The sequence below is a fragment of the Olea europaea genome, unplaced genomic scaffold, assembly GCF_002742605.1.
Source record: "Olea europaea var. sylvestris unplaced genomic scaffold, O_europaea_v1 scaffold1369, whole genome shotgun sequence".
Taxonomy (NCBI): Eukaryota; Viridiplantae; Streptophyta; class Magnoliopsida; order Lamiales; family Oleaceae; genus Olea; species Olea europaea.
In genome coordinates this window covers 175,993-196,628 of record NW_019231197.1, presented here as the reverse complement: position 1 = coordinate 196,628, position 20,636 = coordinate 175,993, and positions in this window count along the sequence as shown.

Below are 20,636 nucleotides of genomic sequence, written 5' to 3'. Positions count from 1 at the left end.
ATCCATGTAATATGTAATAGCCAATGCTCTATCTAGCAATAATATCATTGTCTTTAATCTCTCTCTCTCTCTCTCTCTCTCTCTCTCTCTCACACACACACACACACACACGAACGATTAATATGTTGTACTTGCAGAATTCATATTTTTCTGCATGTTAATTGTGTTAATTGTACAACACGCAGACGCTTGATACATACAAAAGTTGATGGGAACCATAAAATAAATTTATAAGTGGAGAGAGGAACAAAATTAGAGAAATACTTACATTTACACACACACACACACACACACACACACACACACACATATAACTGGAATATTTATTTCCTTGTGAGTAATATGAATTTATTCTTAAGGGCAGATTGAAAACTACTTTTATTTTATCACTATGACTTATTCATCCTCCCAATTTCACATTTGGTAAATTTTTTATTTTTTATTTTTTGGCCAGCACTGGTGATTTTGTCACTTTTACTCAGTTATTATAGGCAATAAGTACTGCGTCAAGGGTTCGAATCCTGACATATGGATCTGGCTCTTGGATAAGTGCAAGTGTACAAGCAGCCTTCCACTCTGTACCGTTGGAGGCATAACCTGCGATTTACCTCCCTCAAGATACTCCAGGACAGGGATGGTGGGGGATCCTTAAGGTTAGGGTTTAACCTTTTTTTTATAGGCAATAATTACAATGTACATATTAAATTAAGAACGTTTATTGAGAAAAATAGTATGTAACAAATTCTCAACCATTTTTTTTTTCCAATTCTTTAGATTGTAGAAAATAAAAACAAAATTTATATTATCTTTTACAATATAGAGAATCATTGTTCACCGCAAAGTTTACGCATCCAACAATTCTACATCCTTCCAAAATTTATATGGTAAAGAAATTTTATGGTTACATTTTTTATTACAATATCGATTGCATAAATTTTTTACTTGTTTCTATTGGTATTTTTATTTTTATGTTTTCATTTTTTGACAAACATTATCATCTATTGGGAAAAAATATATTATTTGTATCAACGGTAACAAAATTTTATCAATAGAATTATTTCCTTCATAATTAATCTCTTTGTTCTGTTGGTATTCCATCGTTATTAGCCACTGATATTGTATGTCGCTATTGTCACCCTATTCTATTAGTGTCACTTCATCCACAACATTCATCATTAAGCAGACTAAGTTTTATTTGTGATTTAAATTTTACTGTAAAATTTAACATAATAATTATAATACAGATTGAAGTCGCTATCTCTCAATACATATGGAATTACTATTTATTTTTTTCCTGGTAAAGGTGTAGACGGTGAGTGGTTGTGCTTATACGATTGAGTCCACAACCACCACCATTATTGTGGGTGGGGTGCCGGGTTGTACTTTTGGTGAAGATGCCGGGAAAATTGCCTAAAAAATAGAGATGGTAAAAATATTCATTATATATTCATATCCGATAATGCGGGTGCCAGGGTTCCACTCTAAATGGTGTGGGTATTCCCAATGATACATAGGGTGGGGAAGGGGGACCCCGTTACTCGTTCATGTTTAAGGTTAATTTCAAAATTCAAGAATTTTTTTTTATCAAACACATAATAATAATAATAATAATAATAATAATAATAATAATAATAATAATAATAATAATAATAATAATAATAATCACCATTTCTAGAAAAAAAAAAAACATATATTTTTCTACAATAGAAAAAGTAACAATTTTCGCCAACTAAAGACTTTAAAAAATAAATTGATAAAAGGGGTAGTAAACAGGGTAGGGCCTCATCCTGTTCCGTCTTAATCGGGCACGAGAACGGAGCAAAAAGACAAAAATACTCGAAGAAGCGAGGAACGAAAAGGCTGCCCCTGACTCGCTCTGTTATCATCACTACTAAAAATGTGTCAATGTTTTTGCTGTCTGGTTTAAATGGAAAGGAAATTAATTTGTAGAATTTTTCATGCAAATGCATGGATTTCTTTTGAAGTGGACACGTTGATATAGCATAATGCTATTTACAGTGAAAACTATCAGTAATAGTTCTACATGACACGTATGTGACAATTTATTTTTTTATATACGATGCAATAAAAAAGAGTGATGAGTTTAGGTGGCGCCAAATTATATGTTTAATTATTTAGCCTATCATCTAACGCTACTTAGATTAGAATTGCAATTTTAATGAGACTAAATAACATTACTCATTAAAAAACTATTATATTAACACATCAAATAACAAACTATTATATGTATGTGAAGTAGGACGTCGATAGTCTTCACTATAAATAATATTATTCATTGACATATATTGGCTTACTATTGAAATGGCAAAGAAACTTAAAAAAGATTGTTGTGTACGGGAAATTGCATTGTCGTGCTATTTAGGTCAAATTATTCAGTCAAGCTCTCTCTCTCTCTCTCTCTCTCATATAACTTGACGTATTTGTTTTTACTTTTGTTATGTGACTTGAGGAGTTTGAGAGAAAAGACTGAAAGCACAGTGTTTTTATTTTTATTTTATTTTATTTTTTGATATCCAAGTATCTCAGCTTACATCAGATTAAATCCTGTACCTCCAAAATCCATGCCCCTAGAACCTTGGAGGAGGTAAATCGCGGGTTATGCTTCAACTGAATCACAGGTTCCCCTCATTTACTGTACACTTCCGCGCACAAGAGACCTTCCTCCATAGTGATTGCTTCATATCAAATTTTTGGCCACAGATTTCCACAGTGTTTTTATTTTTATTGTTCTGTTTCTGGGTGGTTTAAAGCAGAGACGGATATAGGGGGGCTGGGCTGGGCTATAGCCCCCCCAGGTCCAAGAGTTTTTTTTAAAGGTATTTTTTATTTTTTTTGGTAAAAAATCAGTTTTTTATGTGTAAAATTTTTTTTTTCCACATAGTAGTCCAGTTTGAAATTTTGTAGCCCGGTCGTGGATCCAATCCTGAATCCGTCCCTGGTTTAAAGAGTAAAACTTGATGGATGTCGTAAAGCTTATGATATAAATTTTTCACGCGATTCACGGGGGATTTAGTAAATGAAAATTTTATATAATTATACAATTTTTCATATAGTCGAAAGCTTATCTGTAAACTTTTTCCTATTTATATATATATTTTTGTGTCTCATTTACTATTTTGAACCAAGATCATGTTTACTAACTGAAGAGAATTGGTATCAATTTCCAATAATCATATCAGTGCGTTGCGTTCGGAGTGTTGGAGTATGGAGAAAATATGATAGGTCAAGTGGAGAAAATTATTGGAAGAATCAAGTTAAGCATGGCATAAACGAGTCAAGGATGTGTTGATTCATTTGACTGTACATGACCTTGAAAAATTAATAATCCATGGTTTTGGTAGACATGGACAGTTTCGACACCTCAAGAAACATTTTCCAAAAGGTAGAGCGGCTAACTGATATGACCTACATGGACACTTCGTCTCTCTTTATGAGTGGCATTATGTTCGCTTTAGTAAGATATTACATCCTCATGGCATGCCCTAAAGAGATACATTCATTTCGCTTTAGTAAGATATTACATCCTCATGGCATGTGCTAATCACCATGATAGAGGATATATTATTATTATCGGTTTACATATTTGTACACATGCATTTGGTTGAAATTGGTATAGGATGTGTGGTGAGATTATATAGATGATTGATGAGTTCTCAAGCAGGGGTTGCACCATAATTCTCTAGCAATTGTTCGACATGAGCTTATGAAATTCTTAGAATTATGACAATTATAAGTGACTCATATGGTGGACTATGTTAATTCTTGGTATTAAGAATTTGTACTATCAAAGTTAGTCAAAATTTATCGATTTTTTCTCAAGTATTGTGATCAAAAGTTGTAGAAGAGATAACATAGCTTTAGCTTGTTTTTCATCAAGGTGGAGATTGTTAAGACAAGTGATCAAAATTTGGATTGATGCTTTTCAAATTGTGGTTGATAGATCTCAAAGTATAGAATTGATGCGAGATCTCCAAAAGGTGTTTTCTAATAAGAATATAATGATCAACCATACATATGTATAGAATATAACTTGGGTATATATAGTAGAAGATATTTTGGATTGTTTAGAACTCAAATAGCTGTTTAAATCACGTAACATATTTTCTCTGAATATCACTATCACTCAAGTGCTAGGCTCGCGCTAAGAGAGAGGCGACGATAGGGTTTTGTAGATTTTTTCAAGGTGGCACTCAAAGGCTGAAGGGGCGGCCATATAGCATTATTTCGGCTACATTTTCTTCTTGTTCCATACTCGAACCCAAAGACTCCTAATTGATTGATACAACTTCCCAAACAATTCTTTAACTTTTACAACTCTTTTATAGCTTTAATTTTGTCTATAGAATAGCCAATTAGAATAAAGCTTAACAAACTTCCCCTTTGATATTCTGAGATAAAACTAAGTATTACAAGCCAAAGTAATATGTAAACTAACTACCCATAGCCACACTGACATGACTGTAACTTGCTTTCCTTGTTAACTATTTTTTTGAAATCAATAACTCAAATACCAAGTACAAAAGTGCGTGAAATAGTTAAGAAAATTAAGCAATTGAAACATAATATCATAATCATGCTAGTTATATTAAGATGCAATATTAATGTTAACCATAACACCAAACAACAAAATTAATATTACAAAACATCAAAACTCAAAATAGCTAAGCAAATATGTGAAGCATCGGCATATATCCTAATGTCTCATCTCGAAATATTCTCTCTCTCTCTTCCCCCCCCCCACCACCCCACCCCCTTAAGATTCCCCTTCCCCCCCCCCCCCCCCCCCTTTTTGTCACAAATGACAAAGGGAAACATACCAAGTAATCATCCTCATTTTCATCGGTCAAAAATAAAACTTTTTGCTAAATTTTCGATACTTAAAAAAATGCAACTTGATAACTCAAAAATGAAATTGATAGCATATACAAGCATAATCAATGAATAATAAACATTCCCACATACTCAGTAAAAGTCTAAATTGAGTAAATCGTATAAGTGACCTATGTATGTAAAGTGTCACTGATTCCTTGTGAGCAAGACTTCAAATGTTAAATTTGTGAGAAGTGACATACAAAAAATTCACTGATAAATGAGTTTATTCCTCTAATAGTGAAAGCCAAAATCATAAAAACTAGGGCCTTTTAAACAATGAAGTTCATTTTTCATGTACAGATTCTCCCCCCACCCCCCCCACACACACACATATATATATATAATTTTTTTTAATTTTCGCATCTTATGTGGAGATTCTTACTTATTAAGCAATTAGATGATATTTGTAACGAACTTTGGGTTGATGACTCCAAGTTAGATTACCTTATGGCATCAAGCTTTGAATAATCCCATCATACTTAATTGCTCGAGTTAAACGGGCTCCAAAAAAGAGTATAAGATGAATCAATTTTTCTTTTTAGGGAATATAAAAAATCTTAGATCAACTAGTTAAAGGTCAACTTATATTCAAGGTCATCTCATAATACAGATGACTGCTATCTCAAGTCTCACACACGTAGTCAAGACTCACTTACAAGATCTTAGTGTGTGCAGTGCAGAAGAAATTTATACTAAGTACTCCACATAAAACCTAAATAGAGCAATGGAAACTACACCACATATTATCATTTGTACTCATACTTCATCACAACTAGCATGTTCATGTAAATCCAATAATGTGCGGTAGTTTCAACAATTCTTCCACTGTTTTTATTTCTATTTTTTTAATTTAAAATTTTTTTTCTAAAAAACAAAAAATTAAAAAAAAGAAAAAAGAATGAGATGCATATAATAATAAATGAACACAATGAATTTGCACACGTATGCACCAAAATGCCAACTTATTGAGGTACACAAACGCTCTTACCTTCAGGAGCGTTGTGATCAGATTCATAATCTCTCAGATCACTCTTCTTAATCTTAACTTACCTAGAAGCAAAATTAATCCTAGTGAACTATGTCAACATCACGGTCAAGTGACAACTTGATTAGTAAGGAAATTAACCTTGCGAGAGATATCTTAACTTTCACTCCTAGTTAAGAGTTTGAGACACCAAGGTCTTGTGTGTTCTAACTCACCACAATTAAAATATGTAAGGTTAAACCTAGATCAAAATCTATGTGTTTGTTGATATTGATTTCTGTGTTAGTTGGTCCTAGTTGTCTAATAGGCATCAGTTCTAAGATACCCTTTTTTTGGGGTTCAATATTTGGAACATACCTTGGTTGGTTGGAGGCAAGGACGAAATTGTTCTTCGAAGTACTAGCAGTATTATGATTAGTCTAATTATATCCTAGACCTCCTCTATTCCCAACAGGCTCGTTTAATCCTAAAAGATTATCAATTTTTTGAGATCCACTTAAAAAGGAACAAAGTTGAGTATTGAATTTTTTCAAAGTCGCTCACTGGGGTTAAAACCTTAGCCAGTTCTCATCTACTAATCTTAACTCACTAAGGCTTTTGGTAGACCTTTCAAGATGACTCATAAAGGTCTTAACCTTAGTATCTAAGGATTCATTCAAAGCATTCAACTTATTGAAGACATTTGGTAGCTCTTGAAGGTCAGATATAAATCTTTCTCTCTAGTTCAATTTCATTAACTTTCTTAAGGACAGCTTTATTGATCTTTTTCACCTAAAGATTCTCGTGGAACGGTTGTTCATAAGCCTCAAGAATATCTCCCTCATCTTTGGTTTTTCCTCGATACCATTACTATGAACTTCGTTCTCAACCTTTCACTATTCTTATTTGAATTACTCTTAACCATAGATGTGAAAGCCAAACAATATCTATTTTCCTCATTACCAGAGGAATCACTCTTGTCACTAGAATTAGACTCATCATCAATAAAAGTCACAGCCGTCGTCTTACTTTTTCCCTTACTTAGGGCCTTTTTATTGTTAGGGCATTCATTTTTAAAGTGGACAAAACCTTGACATTTATAATATCTAAGTGGCTGGGATTTCTCATTTTAAACATCCTAGTATTTGTCTTCTCACAATTGTCTTTTCTATACTCACTAGGTACCTCTATATCTCTCTTTAGGTTTAATCTTATTTATGAAGACATTTTGAAATTTCTTAATGAAAAAAGTTATCTCCTCATCGTTAAGTATCTCTATATTAGTAGAGTCATACTATTCTTCTCTAACAGTATTCAAGGCTGTAGACTTGTTTTTCTTAGTTTAAGATATGGGGAATTCATAGATTTGGAGGGATCCAACAAGTTCTTTTATCCTAATTGCATCTAAATCTTTGCTTTCTTCACTAGCTGTGATCTTAGGTCTAAACCTCTCAGGTAAGGATCTAAAAACTTTTCAAACAATCTTAGTTTCAGGAATTTTCTCACCTATGTTGGAGCGAGAGTTAACTCTGTCATTCAAATTCGCATAGAAATCATTGAATGATTCATCATCCTTCATTCTAATTTCTTTAGACCCATTGGTCAACATATGTAGTTTAGAGTTCTTAACAATTTTGATTTTCTCGTATGTGGTCTCTAAAATATCTCAAACCTCTTTGAAAGCCTCACACATAGACATTCTTCTAAACTCTTTGGGGAACACACCATAAATAGGGCATAGAGCTCTTCACTATTCCAATTACACTCATCTAAATTAGTTTCAGACCAACTGGAAACCTTAGTAGGTGTAACTACACCTGCAACAATTGTAGCTGGGACTGTCCATTCCTTTTCTACGGAAACCCAAATTCACTCGTCCATAAATTTTTAAAAAGTTCTCATTCTCACTTTTCAGTAAGTATGATTGCTTCCATTAAAATATGAAGGAATGTTACTGACTCATTTAGATTAAATGGGTCTAGGATCAAATTTAAGTTCTGATACCAATTAAAATGCTGATGTTTGACCCAACTCCTAGAGGGGTGTAAATAGATGAATAATGTGGCATTTAAATTTTCCAATTATTATAAGCAACAAGTCAAAAATAATAATTAATCTATATGAATTTACATGCAAGTCTATCCTAGGTTGAATTGCCCTAGTTTATAACTTGAATAAAGTAAATAACACCAATAATTGATTACGGAGAAAACCCCCTTCACAAAGGATAAAAAAACTTCGAACCCAAGGTAGTAAAATCCAGTATCGACAAATTGACTTACAATATGGTACAGACTCGACTAACTCTTAGTACTTTTTGACGTACTTTCTGTAACCATCAAAGCCCTCTTGGATTGCGTGCTCCAGCACCAGCTCTTGACCATCTGGAATTGTCTATCTCCTATAGATCACCAAGAACTCCTTGTTATTGTCTTACCGAACTTTGATTACCTTCCTCGATCTTCAAAACTTTGACAGGTTATACGAAAGTTGGTGGTTTTGTGTTATGAGAATTTTGATCGATGCTTTTCAAAGTATGGTTGATTGATCTTAAAGTATAGAACTGATGTAGGATCTCCAAAAGTTATTCTCTGGGAAGAATATAATGACTAACTACACGTATGGACAGAATATTACTTGAATATATAGAGTAGAAACAGGTTTTATTTGGATATCACTGCCACTAAAGTGCCAGGCTCTAACCAAGAGATCGGTGAGCTAGCTCTAGGAGGATGACAAGGTTCTGTTGATTTCTCGAAGTTGGCACTCGAATGCTGAAGGGGTTGTCAGTTAGCATTGTTGTGGCTACTTTTTCTCCTTGTTTCATATTCAAACTCAAAGATTCCTAATTGAGTTATACAACCTCCCAAATAACTTTTTGACTTTTATAACTCTTTTATGACCTTAATTTTGTCTAAAGAATAGCCAATTACAATAAAACTTAATAAAAAGGAAATTAATTTGGAGAATTTCTTCATATTAATATGTGGATTCCTTTTGAAATGGACATGTTGCCATATATTGGTGATAATTAGAATGCCAATGAAATTGACAAAAGTTTGCTCGAGTTCACTAACTTAATTACTTCGTGTTTCTCAAGTATGAATTAATTCTATTTAATTAAGTCTCTCATTACACCTCTATGTGAATCTGGAACAAAGTACATTAAATTACTAAAAAATCAATTGAGGACTGCAACAATCGTAAAAGTGTACCCGACCTTCTAACCAATTGTTGAATTTTATAATATTGTCTAAATTAATAAATTGGTAACTATGTAAAATTTGAGAACTAAAATTAAAGTCTTAAAATTAGGTTATATCATTTGTTCCAACTCGAAAATGTAGCTATTTATCATAATTAAAGAAAAAGACCTGAAAGAGTTGGGATACATAACTGAGTTTTGAAGAATAACAAGAAAAAGATCAATATCTTGCGCTGACAATTCTCTCTTTGTACAAAATTGCTCTAAATCTTAGCCTCTATCTATCTCAAATGTTATTTTTATTTATTGTGTTCTATAGAGTAATTTATGTTATGAGATGTGTCAAGGGCAATATGAGGATTGGGCTTTTTTTTTTTTTTTGTTTTTTTTGTTTCCGCTATTGAAGAGCATGCATCACCTGCTTAAAGAGGGAGGATAAGGAAGCAAAACCCTCTATGAGCGCGTATTTTGAGTAGAAATGGAGGAGAGCAGGAAAAAGAAAAGGGTAAGTCAAAGAAAATTGTTGGCATTCTATGAAAGAGTCTCGGGGCTAGGATGCATGCCAATTTCATACGACTAGATGGAGTGGCACACGATCTCACTCTTTGGAGTTGGGTTGAATTATGGTCCTCCTACGCTTTTGTGGGCTAGCTGCGAGGCCAGGTTGGGGGACGAGAAAAGAAACGGTGTGTTACTTGGTACACTTATATACAACTAAAAACATACTATGTGAGAATCCTAGTACATGTTGGACAATCTACAGTTATTAAGACGAATCTGGGCAGTTTATCGATCGGAAAAGTGAACTTCTCCATTTAGCAATTGAGTTCTTTCATTTCTACTAAAGCTTTAATGCTAACAATTAACCACTTCCAGCTTGTAAACCTAACAATTAAGCATTTATTCCTTAACAAAATTTGCTTTTTGCACGTCGAGAAGGAAGAAGCACTCCGACCTCAGCACCTTAGCAGAAACCACTCAGTTGTGAAATCTCGTACAGCACTATCGTCATCTTCCTCTTTAGTTAAACCAATGTCAAAATTTTATTTTTTAACAATAGAGAAAAACTACATCTAGAGAGAGAAAACATTGAAAACATCAAAAATGAAAAAAATAACTTTGTGGTAGTGGTGTATGGCCGTGGTTGACGATAGGGATGGCAAAATACCCTGCCTTCATCTTGCATTGCCCCGTTCCATATAGTAAATGTGATGGGGATGGGGATCATATCTCGTCCTAATTTCTAGAACCCATCCCATATTTTTCTAATGCCTCGGGAAACTGGTCGAGATAGATGACAGCACATTATCCTTTTTTCCTTATTGGGAAGCCAATCTTCTTTTATGGCTTTTACCTTTCACAGAGCCTGAAAATAGAGTAAATGAAACCCCCTTCTAATCCATTCATTTTTGCAAGTAGAGAGGATCCAGAGCTAAGCACACTCCCATTCGAGGCCGAGTGGCCTTGCCCCACAATCACGCGACCTTACTGTTGCTCTCCTTCGGCTTGCCTCCACAAACGCACCACCTAGGAGCCCAATCGCAAGTGTACGAAATCTTAGCAAGTAGTATAGTAGACCTTTGAATCCTAATTATCGTTCCTACGAAGACTATACTTTAGCACTTTATCTAATTTCTTTGTTATAATAGAACTCAAGAAATACACAAAGTATTTTCAGATCTCACATAGAGGAAAATTAACCAAGAACTGGACCAAACCAACAATATATCATTCAATCAATTGTTAGGGCTCAGAAATTAACATTGTACCCTTCTGTACAACGGTAGAGACACCAAGAACCAACCCAAACCCACAAAAGGAACCCGGACGCAACTACTTCAACGAGCCACAAAGAAAAAACCCCTTCACTGACTCCACTAACTCCTTTCAAAAGAATCACTAAGATGTACTGTTCATACAGAAAGAATCAAGTTCCAAATCACAGAGAACTTGGAAGAAAAACACGAAGCAGATGAAGGAGATGAGAGGCAGAGAAAAGGACTCGTTCTAGAGAGTTCAAGAGTCACCAGAAAATATCACGCTCAGTCAACTAGGGCATCCACCAAAAGGTCCCTTATATTAAAGAACAAATCACCGTAGATCAGATGGGTGATCCAATGGCTCGGAGTAGCACACGTGGCCTCATGTTTGGGCTAGGGTAGATGGGCCTCTACCATTGAATTATCAGGCAATGGAAATTTAATACCAGCTATTGGGCCAAGCCTTTTTCTTCATAGCCCAATGATTGATTTTGGCATCATAATCCAAACAATCTCCACCTTGATGCCAATGACCAGTAGACACACTACAGAGATATGAAACAAATTCATTTTCTTCTTTAAGTTCCACAAATCATTGCACCAAGAGGTTTAAAATACCTGCATTACAACAAGGTTACCAAGTATCAATTTTCAGCATTTTCAAACAAGACCTAAACTTGTTATGAGGCAGTATCTTGGTTTCCATATCAGCAGGATTAAATTCAGTTGGAATCTTTTCAAGTACAACAGATTCTTTATGAATTATGTCTCTTATAAAATGCATTCAAACATCTATATGTTTGGTCCTTTTATGAAATACAGGATTTTTACACAGATGAATTGCACTTTGACTATCTGAGTAGACTACAACAGGTTGTGATAGAACATTAATTTCACATAACAAACCTTTGAGTCATAGTGCTTCTTTTATGGCTTCAGTAGCAACCACATATTCTGCTTCAGTGGTTGAAAGTGCAACAATAGGCTGTAATTGTGATTTCCAACTCACACAAGTGCCACACAAAGTAAACATATAAGATGTGGTTGATTTTCTATTGTCCCTGTCCCCAGCATAATCTGAATCTACAAACCCCTTTAATATAACATTTTCTTTACTAGGATTAAAACATAAACCTAAGTTAGATGTTCCTTTTAGATACCTAAGTAACCATTTTAAGGCTGTCCAATGTTCAGGGCCAGGATTGGCCATAAATATACTTAGGGTACTAATTGCATGAGCTACATCAGGTTTGGTACACACCATAGTGTACATTACAGATCCCACAACATTAGCATAGAGGACCTTTTGCATGGATTTCACATCAAATTCATCAACTGGACACTATCTTTACTCAATTTAAAATGACTTGTAAGTGGTAAAGTGACAGTTTTTGATTTATGCATGGAAAATTTAGATATGACTTTTTCAACATAGGCAGATTGTGATAGAAAAAGAACCTGTTTGAATCTATTTCTCGTAATATCCATACCTAAAATTCTTCTAGCATGTCCCAAGTCTTTCATTTCAAATTCAGAGCTTAAAGATCTCCTAATATCATTAATATCACTAAGATGCTGTCCAATTAACAATATATCATCCACATAAAGAAGCAGGTAAACAATCATAGATTCAGATTTATCCTTTTTCAAATATAGACAATGATCAAAAGAACTTCTAAGAAAACTTACAGATGACACAAAGTTATCAAAGCATTTATACCATTGTCTAGGTGATTGTTTAAGTCCATACAATGATCTCTTTAACAAGCACACATGCTCAAGTTTCTTATTATCTACATATCCAGGTGGTTGTCTCATATAGATAATTTCATCCAAGTCTCCATGCAAAAAAGCAGTTTTTACATCCATTTGTTCAAATTCAAGATCATAATTTGCAACTAATGCAAGCATAACACGTATGGTAGTATATTTAACTACAGGTGAGAAAATTTCATTATAATCAATACTGGGTTTTTGAGTAAACCCTTTTGCCACTAATCTGGCCTTAATTCTTAGGGGCTGATTTGCTGTATTTTCTTCCTTAATTGTATAGATCCACTTACAATCAACTAAGGATTTATCTTTAGGTTTGGGAACCAAAATCCAGGTTTCATTTTTTCTCAAAGAGTTCATTTCCTCTTCCATAGCCAATTGCCAATCTTTTGAAGACTGACAACTTATAGCCTCCTCATATGTTTTTGGTTCCTTAAAGGCCAGATCTTAATAAGTCAGTAAAGCTAGAGATAGGTAGTCTCTCATTCTAATGGGTTCCCTTATTTCTCTTCTAACCCTATCCCTGGCTAACTGATAACCTTCTAATGAATTTTCTTCTTCACCAACTTCTTGAACATCACCTTCACCTTCTATATTTTCATCAAAAACTTCACCAGTCTCTTCCTGAACATTATCAGTATGTTCAGGAGGTGACAAAGGCTTCACCTGCAGCCTAGTCATCTCTTCTTCCTCACTACTAGAAGCACCAATCTGATGTTTATTAGTCATGCAGGGCATATCACACTCATTGAAGGTCACATTCCTACTTGTGATCATTCTAAACCCCTTCACACTCCTATCCCACAATCAATACCCTTTAACTCCTTCAGGGTATCCCATAAAAACACATTTTTGGGATCTAGGTTCCAGTTTACCACTACTTTGATGGGAAAAGGCTGCACAACCAAAGGTCTTCAGGTGACTATAATCTGGCATTTTCCCAGACCATACCTCCTAGGGTGTTCTGCCATCTATTGCACTACTTGGGGTTCTATTTATGATATAAACTGCAGTCATAACAGCTTCATCCCACAGCACTTTAGGAACTCCAGAACTGATCATCATGCATCTTACTTTGTCTAGAATAGTCCTATTCATCTTCTCAGCAACTCCATTTTGCTAAGGGGTATAAGGAACTGTTTTATGCCTAAGGATCCCACTATCTTTACATAATTGATCAAAAACAACATTACCAAATTCTAGACCGTTATCAGTTCTTAATACCTTGATTTTCAATCAAGGTTTTCCAATTTTAAATTTTTCAAAAATATTTGATTTTTGCTTTAACAGAAAAATCCAAACTTTTCTTGAAAAATCATCAATCAAGGACAGTAAATATTTGTTTCCTCCTTGGGTAATAGTAGATGAGGGTCCCAACAAATCAGCATGTACATACTCCAGAACAGAAGTAGTTTCATGCTTTCCCGTATTAAAGTGAAGTCTATGTTGTTTACCAAGTATACAGTAATCACAAAAAGGAATTTTTGAAACATTATCTTTTCCAAAGACACCCATTTTATTCAAAATATGCAGACCTCTTTCACTAACATGTCCCAGCCTGTTGTGCCATTTTAAAGTGGCATCAACTCTAGCATTTAAGGACTCAGCAGTATGACTTGAAACTATTTTAGCTCTAGTGACATATATACCATTTATTTTGGCACCCTTGAATATTACAAGAGAGCTTTTAAAAACTTTTAACAAACCATTTCCAAGTTTAGCTTGGAGACCAATGTCATCTAGATCACCCATAGAAATTAAATTTCTATTTAAGTCAGGAACATACCTTACTCTCTCTAGAGTAAAGATATATCAATTTTCAAATTTTAAAGTTGCACTGCCAATTTCTAAGACTTTACAGGCTGCATTATTATCCATTACTATCTCACCTCCATTCATTTCTTTAAAATTTTTTAAACAAGATCTTTTAGAAGTCATATGGAAAGTGCAACCAGAGTCAAGAATCCATTCTTGATTTTGGTCTATATTTTCAGAAAAATTTACAGTATGTTGGTCAGTAATAGGTTCAGTAACAACATAGACATCCACAGTTTTATCATCTAGGGATTCAACAACATTTCCCTCATCTATTTTCTTATCCCTTTGTTCATTCTTTTTCTTAAAGCAATCCTTAATAAAGTGACCTGATTTCCCACATCCATAACATTTCCTATTCCCAGTCCCAGTCCTAGACTTTGACCTAGGTCTTCCTCTCCCTTCTTCTTGTTATTATTATTTCCTCAATAACTCTGATTATCCTAACTATGGTTTTGCCTATTAAGTGACCTCCCTCTAACAAATAAACTCTCAGAATCTCTTCCATGCTTCTCAGTTTTAAGTTCCAGATCCTTGCTCCTTAAAGAGTTAATAACAACTTCAGGAGTCAAAGAATCCCTGTCATATTTAATGACACTTTTGACATCGTTATACATTTCAGGTAATGAATTTAGAAGAATCACAGCCTTGTATTCATTAGAGACTTTGTCTCCAGCATTGGTAATATCTTGAACCAATTTATTAAAAATGTCAAAGTTATCTTCTAAGTCTTTAGTCATGTTCATCTTAAAACTAAAAAATCTTTCTAAGAGAAACAGTTTATTAGGTAGTGACTTAACTAAATAAAGTTCTTCTAGTTTTTCCCACAAATCTCTAGCACTATCATGTTTCCCAACTTTTCTCAAAACTTGATCAGATAGATGCAATATAATAGAGGTATAGGCAAGTTCATCACATTCAGTTTTTTGTGCTTCAGTCATAGTATCAAGAAAATCACCAGTAATGGCTTTTGCAACTTTCTATTGAACAAGGACTCCTTTCATTTTTGTTGCCAACTGGGAAATCCCCTTTTCCATTAAAAACTCCAAGTTCAAACGTAGTTGTTGTCGTTTTGGAATGTTTAACCAACACAAAAAATTATTTGAAGTTCAAAGTTCAACAGAAAAAAGGTGGTGCGGTATAAAATGCGATACTACACAAGATCACAGAAGTTACTATGTACCAAGAAGCTTCAAGAATCAAGAAAATATTAACACACACAGTGTTCAAAAAATAACAAGAAATGGCAATGTACTCAATGCAACAAACTTCAAGTTCCAAATGCCCAAATTCACCAGGATTCCTTAAGGATCATGTCCTTAGGTCAAGGCACAATTTAGGTTATCAGAATAGGAAGCAGGAAAGGGATTATATGAATATCAGATTAAAACAATAAACGAATGTAATTAAAAAAAAAAATTTGACTACATATGTATATTAGTATACTTTAGAAATAAGAACTTAGTAATTCACCAATTTATAGTAATCAAAAAATTATGTAAAACATATATGGCTGGGAAGAATGGATTAAATGTTAATAAAGGGAAAAATAGTCGCAAACCAGAGGAGTGATCATTCAATATCGATCACTCAAGCTAGTGACCAAGAAAAACCTCACGAACAGTATGGGTTACTCAAGTGGCGAACCATCAGTTGTGAAAAAACAGGACCTGCATTTGAAAAAACAAGAACTTCACAAGAGATCAATGGTTAGTATACATAAAGTACTGAAGTGATTTAAAAAAAAATATCGAAATGAATCAAATCTGAAAAAAAGGATCTGATTGTGAAAATGAATTTTTCACATAAGGCTTTGATACCACTGTTATAATATAACTCAAGAAATACACAAAGTATTTTCAGATCTCACATAGAGGAAAATCAACCAAGAACTGGATTAAACCAATAGTATATCGTTCAATCAATTGTTAGGGCTCAGAAATTAATATTGTACCCTTCTGAACAATGGTAGAGACACCAAGAACCAACCCAAACCCACAAAAGGAACCCGGACGTAGCTACTTCAATGAGCCACAAAGAAAAAACCCCTTCATTGACTCCACTAACTCCTTTCAAAAGAATCACTAAGATGTACTATTCACACAGAAAGAATCAAGTTCCAAATCATAGAGAACTTGAAAGAAAAACACGAAGCAGTCGAAGGAAATGAGAGGCAGAGAAAAGGACTCGTTCTAGAGAGTTCAAGAGTCACCAGAAAATATCACGCTCAGTCAACTAGGGCATCCACCAAAAGGTCCCTTATATTGAAGAACAAATCACTGTAGATTAGCTGGGTGATCCAATGGCTCAGAGCAGCACACGTGGCCTCATGTTTGGGCTCGGGTAGATGGGCCTCTACCATTGAATTATCGGGCAATGGAAATATAATACCAGCTATTGGGCCAGGCCCTTTTCATCATAGCCCAATGATTGATTTTGGCATCACAATCCAAACATTCTCTAACTTCTATTCAATGGAAATAAATAAAAATAGTGATTTGTTGTGATTTTAAATCTAAATACATAAAAATATGTGGATGCACGCAACAATTGATTTAGAATTTAAATAATGAACGAATATTGGGGCAGAATAATTTAACTTATTGATCACCTTAAAGTCTCAATTAAAGATTCAGAATTTTTTGGTCGAATTGTTCTATTGTATTCAATTTACTTCTTCGAGTTCTCATTGAGCTAATTTAACTAAATCAATCACATATGTCTATGCGAATCAACTTTAGTTAAATGAAATTTTAGTTCTAAGAATTCATATAATGATTGTAATAATCAGTATAGGTATCTCTATATGTTATACTAATTTACTAAATTTTACTATATGGTCTAAATCTAAAACTTACCTCTCAATTTGTAAAAGATTTCCAAAATCATCAAATTAGTGATCAAATAATTCAACACATTAAACTCATAGCAAAATCAACATATATAAGATAAATAAACAAGAATCTTGAACAAAAGAAAAAAAAAATGGCCCCAAGTGGATTATATTGTTTGCCCTAATATGAATGAAAAAGGAAAAACAAGAGATTGCTAATGAAATATGTAATCGGATTTTAAATAAAGATGTAGAAAAAGATATAAATCTTGCACCAAAATCTTCTTTATCTTCCGATCAATACTTTAAAACTTGTATTTCTTGATGTTTTCTTGTGTGCATGTGAAGAATCAATTATAACTCCGTACATTCACAAGTTGGCTCAATTCCTAACCCTAAATGTTCAATTATCTAATTTCTTCGCTCGTGAGATTTACTCAACTTGTTTCCATTCCTTCTCTCTTTAAGGTGTAATTCTAAGGTTTAGTTTTGATTATCAATTCCTTATACCACTCTAATTTGATTTAATCTAACCGATGACATCAACAATTTATTCATGTCGTGATTCTTCCAATTATGAGTGTTTCAACAATCAAGTTTATATCTAAGGATTGAAACCCACTGGTTATATAAGTCCCCAACAATCAACTCTTTTTTTTTTTCCAATTTTAACATCACCATTTTTTCCTCTTCTTGACCCTTGTAGTGAGTTTTAGGTTAGTAACTCCCCAATTTTTTAATATTAAAGGGTATCAAGTTTCAAGACACCCTTACAGAGTTACTAACTTGAGTAAAAAGGTGCAGGCATGAAGCGTAACTAAATAAGTGCAATGCTTATCTTCTATAAAAAAAAAAAAAAAAAAAAAAAATTGCAAGGGTTAGATCCTTAGCATTCGGTCATCATCACATTTATATCTGAAAGTTAAAGAAACTCCACACAATCTTTTCCACATGTACGGAATCACCACAATCTTAAATCATTTCTTTTACCGACTAGAACACCCCCAAATTATTATGGGAGTGTTTGAGTCACATTATTTTGGTAATAATGCATTCTTGAATATGTATTGATGGGAATGTGTGGTTAAAAAATAAGGAAAAGTTTTTGATTTGCGTGTAATATTATTTTATTGAAAAATGTGTCATTGAAATGATGTCAAATCACTGTTTAAGAATGTATTTTTTTGGAATAATGTGGCTCAAACATGCCCTATATATATGCGATTAAAGGATGTTGTGAATTAGGGGGTAAGGAATTAAGCACCTAAGTCATCTATTCAGCCTATACAAATGAATCTTCCTATTCATGTACGACTCCATACTCAAATATCATGCATAAATACTGTACCGCTTCACATGAATAAGTAGAAAATTGAACAAAAGCATATGATTCATCTGTAGTTGACAAACTAATTCTGCTCTCAAAACTATCTAACTCATACAAGCATACATAATTTTTTTTTTTCACAAATATAATCATATCACACAAGCACACAAACGCCCAAAAAAAAAAAAAAATAATAATAAAAATGAAACAACTAGGGTTGTAAGCAGTCCGATTTTTCCGATTTTTGAAAGATTTTTAAACCAAACCGTTTAAACCGGTTTGAGAAAAATCCAAACCTAAGCCAAACCATTTGAATGACTTGGAAAAAATTCAAACCTAAACCTAATGCTTTGGTTCGGTTTTAAATCGTCGATTTTACCATATATTTTTTTGTCTGTCTACTTTTAGGTCATCAATTCATAGAATTCAATATATATTTATATCTTACTAACAATAAATCTAAAACAAACTAAGCCCTTGTTTCAACCAAATTTTTGGGACAAAAAAAATGAAAATTTGGACCATTATCCAATAAGTCCAGTCGTCTTTATTGACCTGCTATTTCATGTGCGAGACCCAACCTCCTCTCTAACTATCAATTTTATCATTATGATGATATGGAAAACATGGCTCAAACAGGGGGCTAAATATATCTCCTATAAATTTAAATACCAATTATATCAAAAGTGAAATCACAATAAATTAAAACATAGTTTTCTTCATTTTTGTTCACATTTTTTAGGCTAATGACAATACAATAACATTACAATACAAGTCTAATAAACTAGATATAAGGCCCAAAAAATATAATGATGTCCAACAAGACATTGTGATCATCATATCTGAAAAAAGATACTGATTAGACAAAGAGAATAAACAGCCACAATAATAAAGCAATTGTTTAACATAACAATTACACAAGTTTACGTTTGGATGATGTTACGAAACACATTTAATTTCATATTCTTACATTAGTTTGCTTTAAAAAAATTATTGATCTGAAACTTTATTCATAGCAAATATTATCACCGAAAGTCTAGGATCTTGTCTTTGATTTGGTATAATGGACTTCAATTCAACTTTGAAGAGGCGTGAAAAATTTGAAAAAGAAGTGTATGGTGCCGGTGACTCAAGACTGTGTTGGGTGTCTATTGGAGTTTATCTAAATTCTGAAGAAGAAAATGACTTTTGATAGATTATTTTAGTCTTGAGATTATTAGATATAAATTAGGATTATTTGATAATAATAATATATTTGTATTAGAAAAATTAGAAATTGACAAAAATACCCACAAATGACAAAACTATTGAATTTTACATACCTGGATTAATTTTCAAAAAAAATTATTTTTTTATTTTTTTATTTTTATAGATTTTTTTGCTGCTCCGGTTTGGTTTTAAACCGCAATTAAAATTCTCAGGCCTAAACCAAACCGTTTTGACTTGTTTGGTTTGGTTCAAAACCATTTCGTTGACCGTGTCCACGTGGCACCAAACCGACGATTTCTGAAATGCGGTTTCGATTCGATATTTCGGTTTGGCGATTTTTGCTTACAGCCCTAGACACAACTGATAAAGGCAATTAACAACTAATAATTCACCCCCAAACTTAAAATACACAATGTCCCAAATGTGAAAATAAATACGTAGAAGGGTTAGGACTTTCCTTAGTACATTTGTATACATCATTGCTATCTAGTGAGGTGGTTATAGGTTGGCTTTCTAATCACGTTGTTGCTCACAAATTTGAAAATCTTCCTACAAACAACATAACAAGAATGTTATGACAATAAAATAAACAACCCTAAAACTAAAAACTAAGTAATAAGAAAGTGATAGAACTTGGGTTGCCTTCCAAGAAGTACTTCTTTAAAGTCATTAGCTTGACTTTTTGCCATGATTGATCATGGCTGCTCGAACCAAGTTATTCCATAAATTTCTTTACTCTCTAAATTTTGATATTTCCTTTCGCATCTCTACCAAGTCCACCAAAATTTGATTTTCTTTTCTGATAGCTTCATTGATCAGGTAGCTCTTTTTCATCAATTCTACATCAAACTTTGATG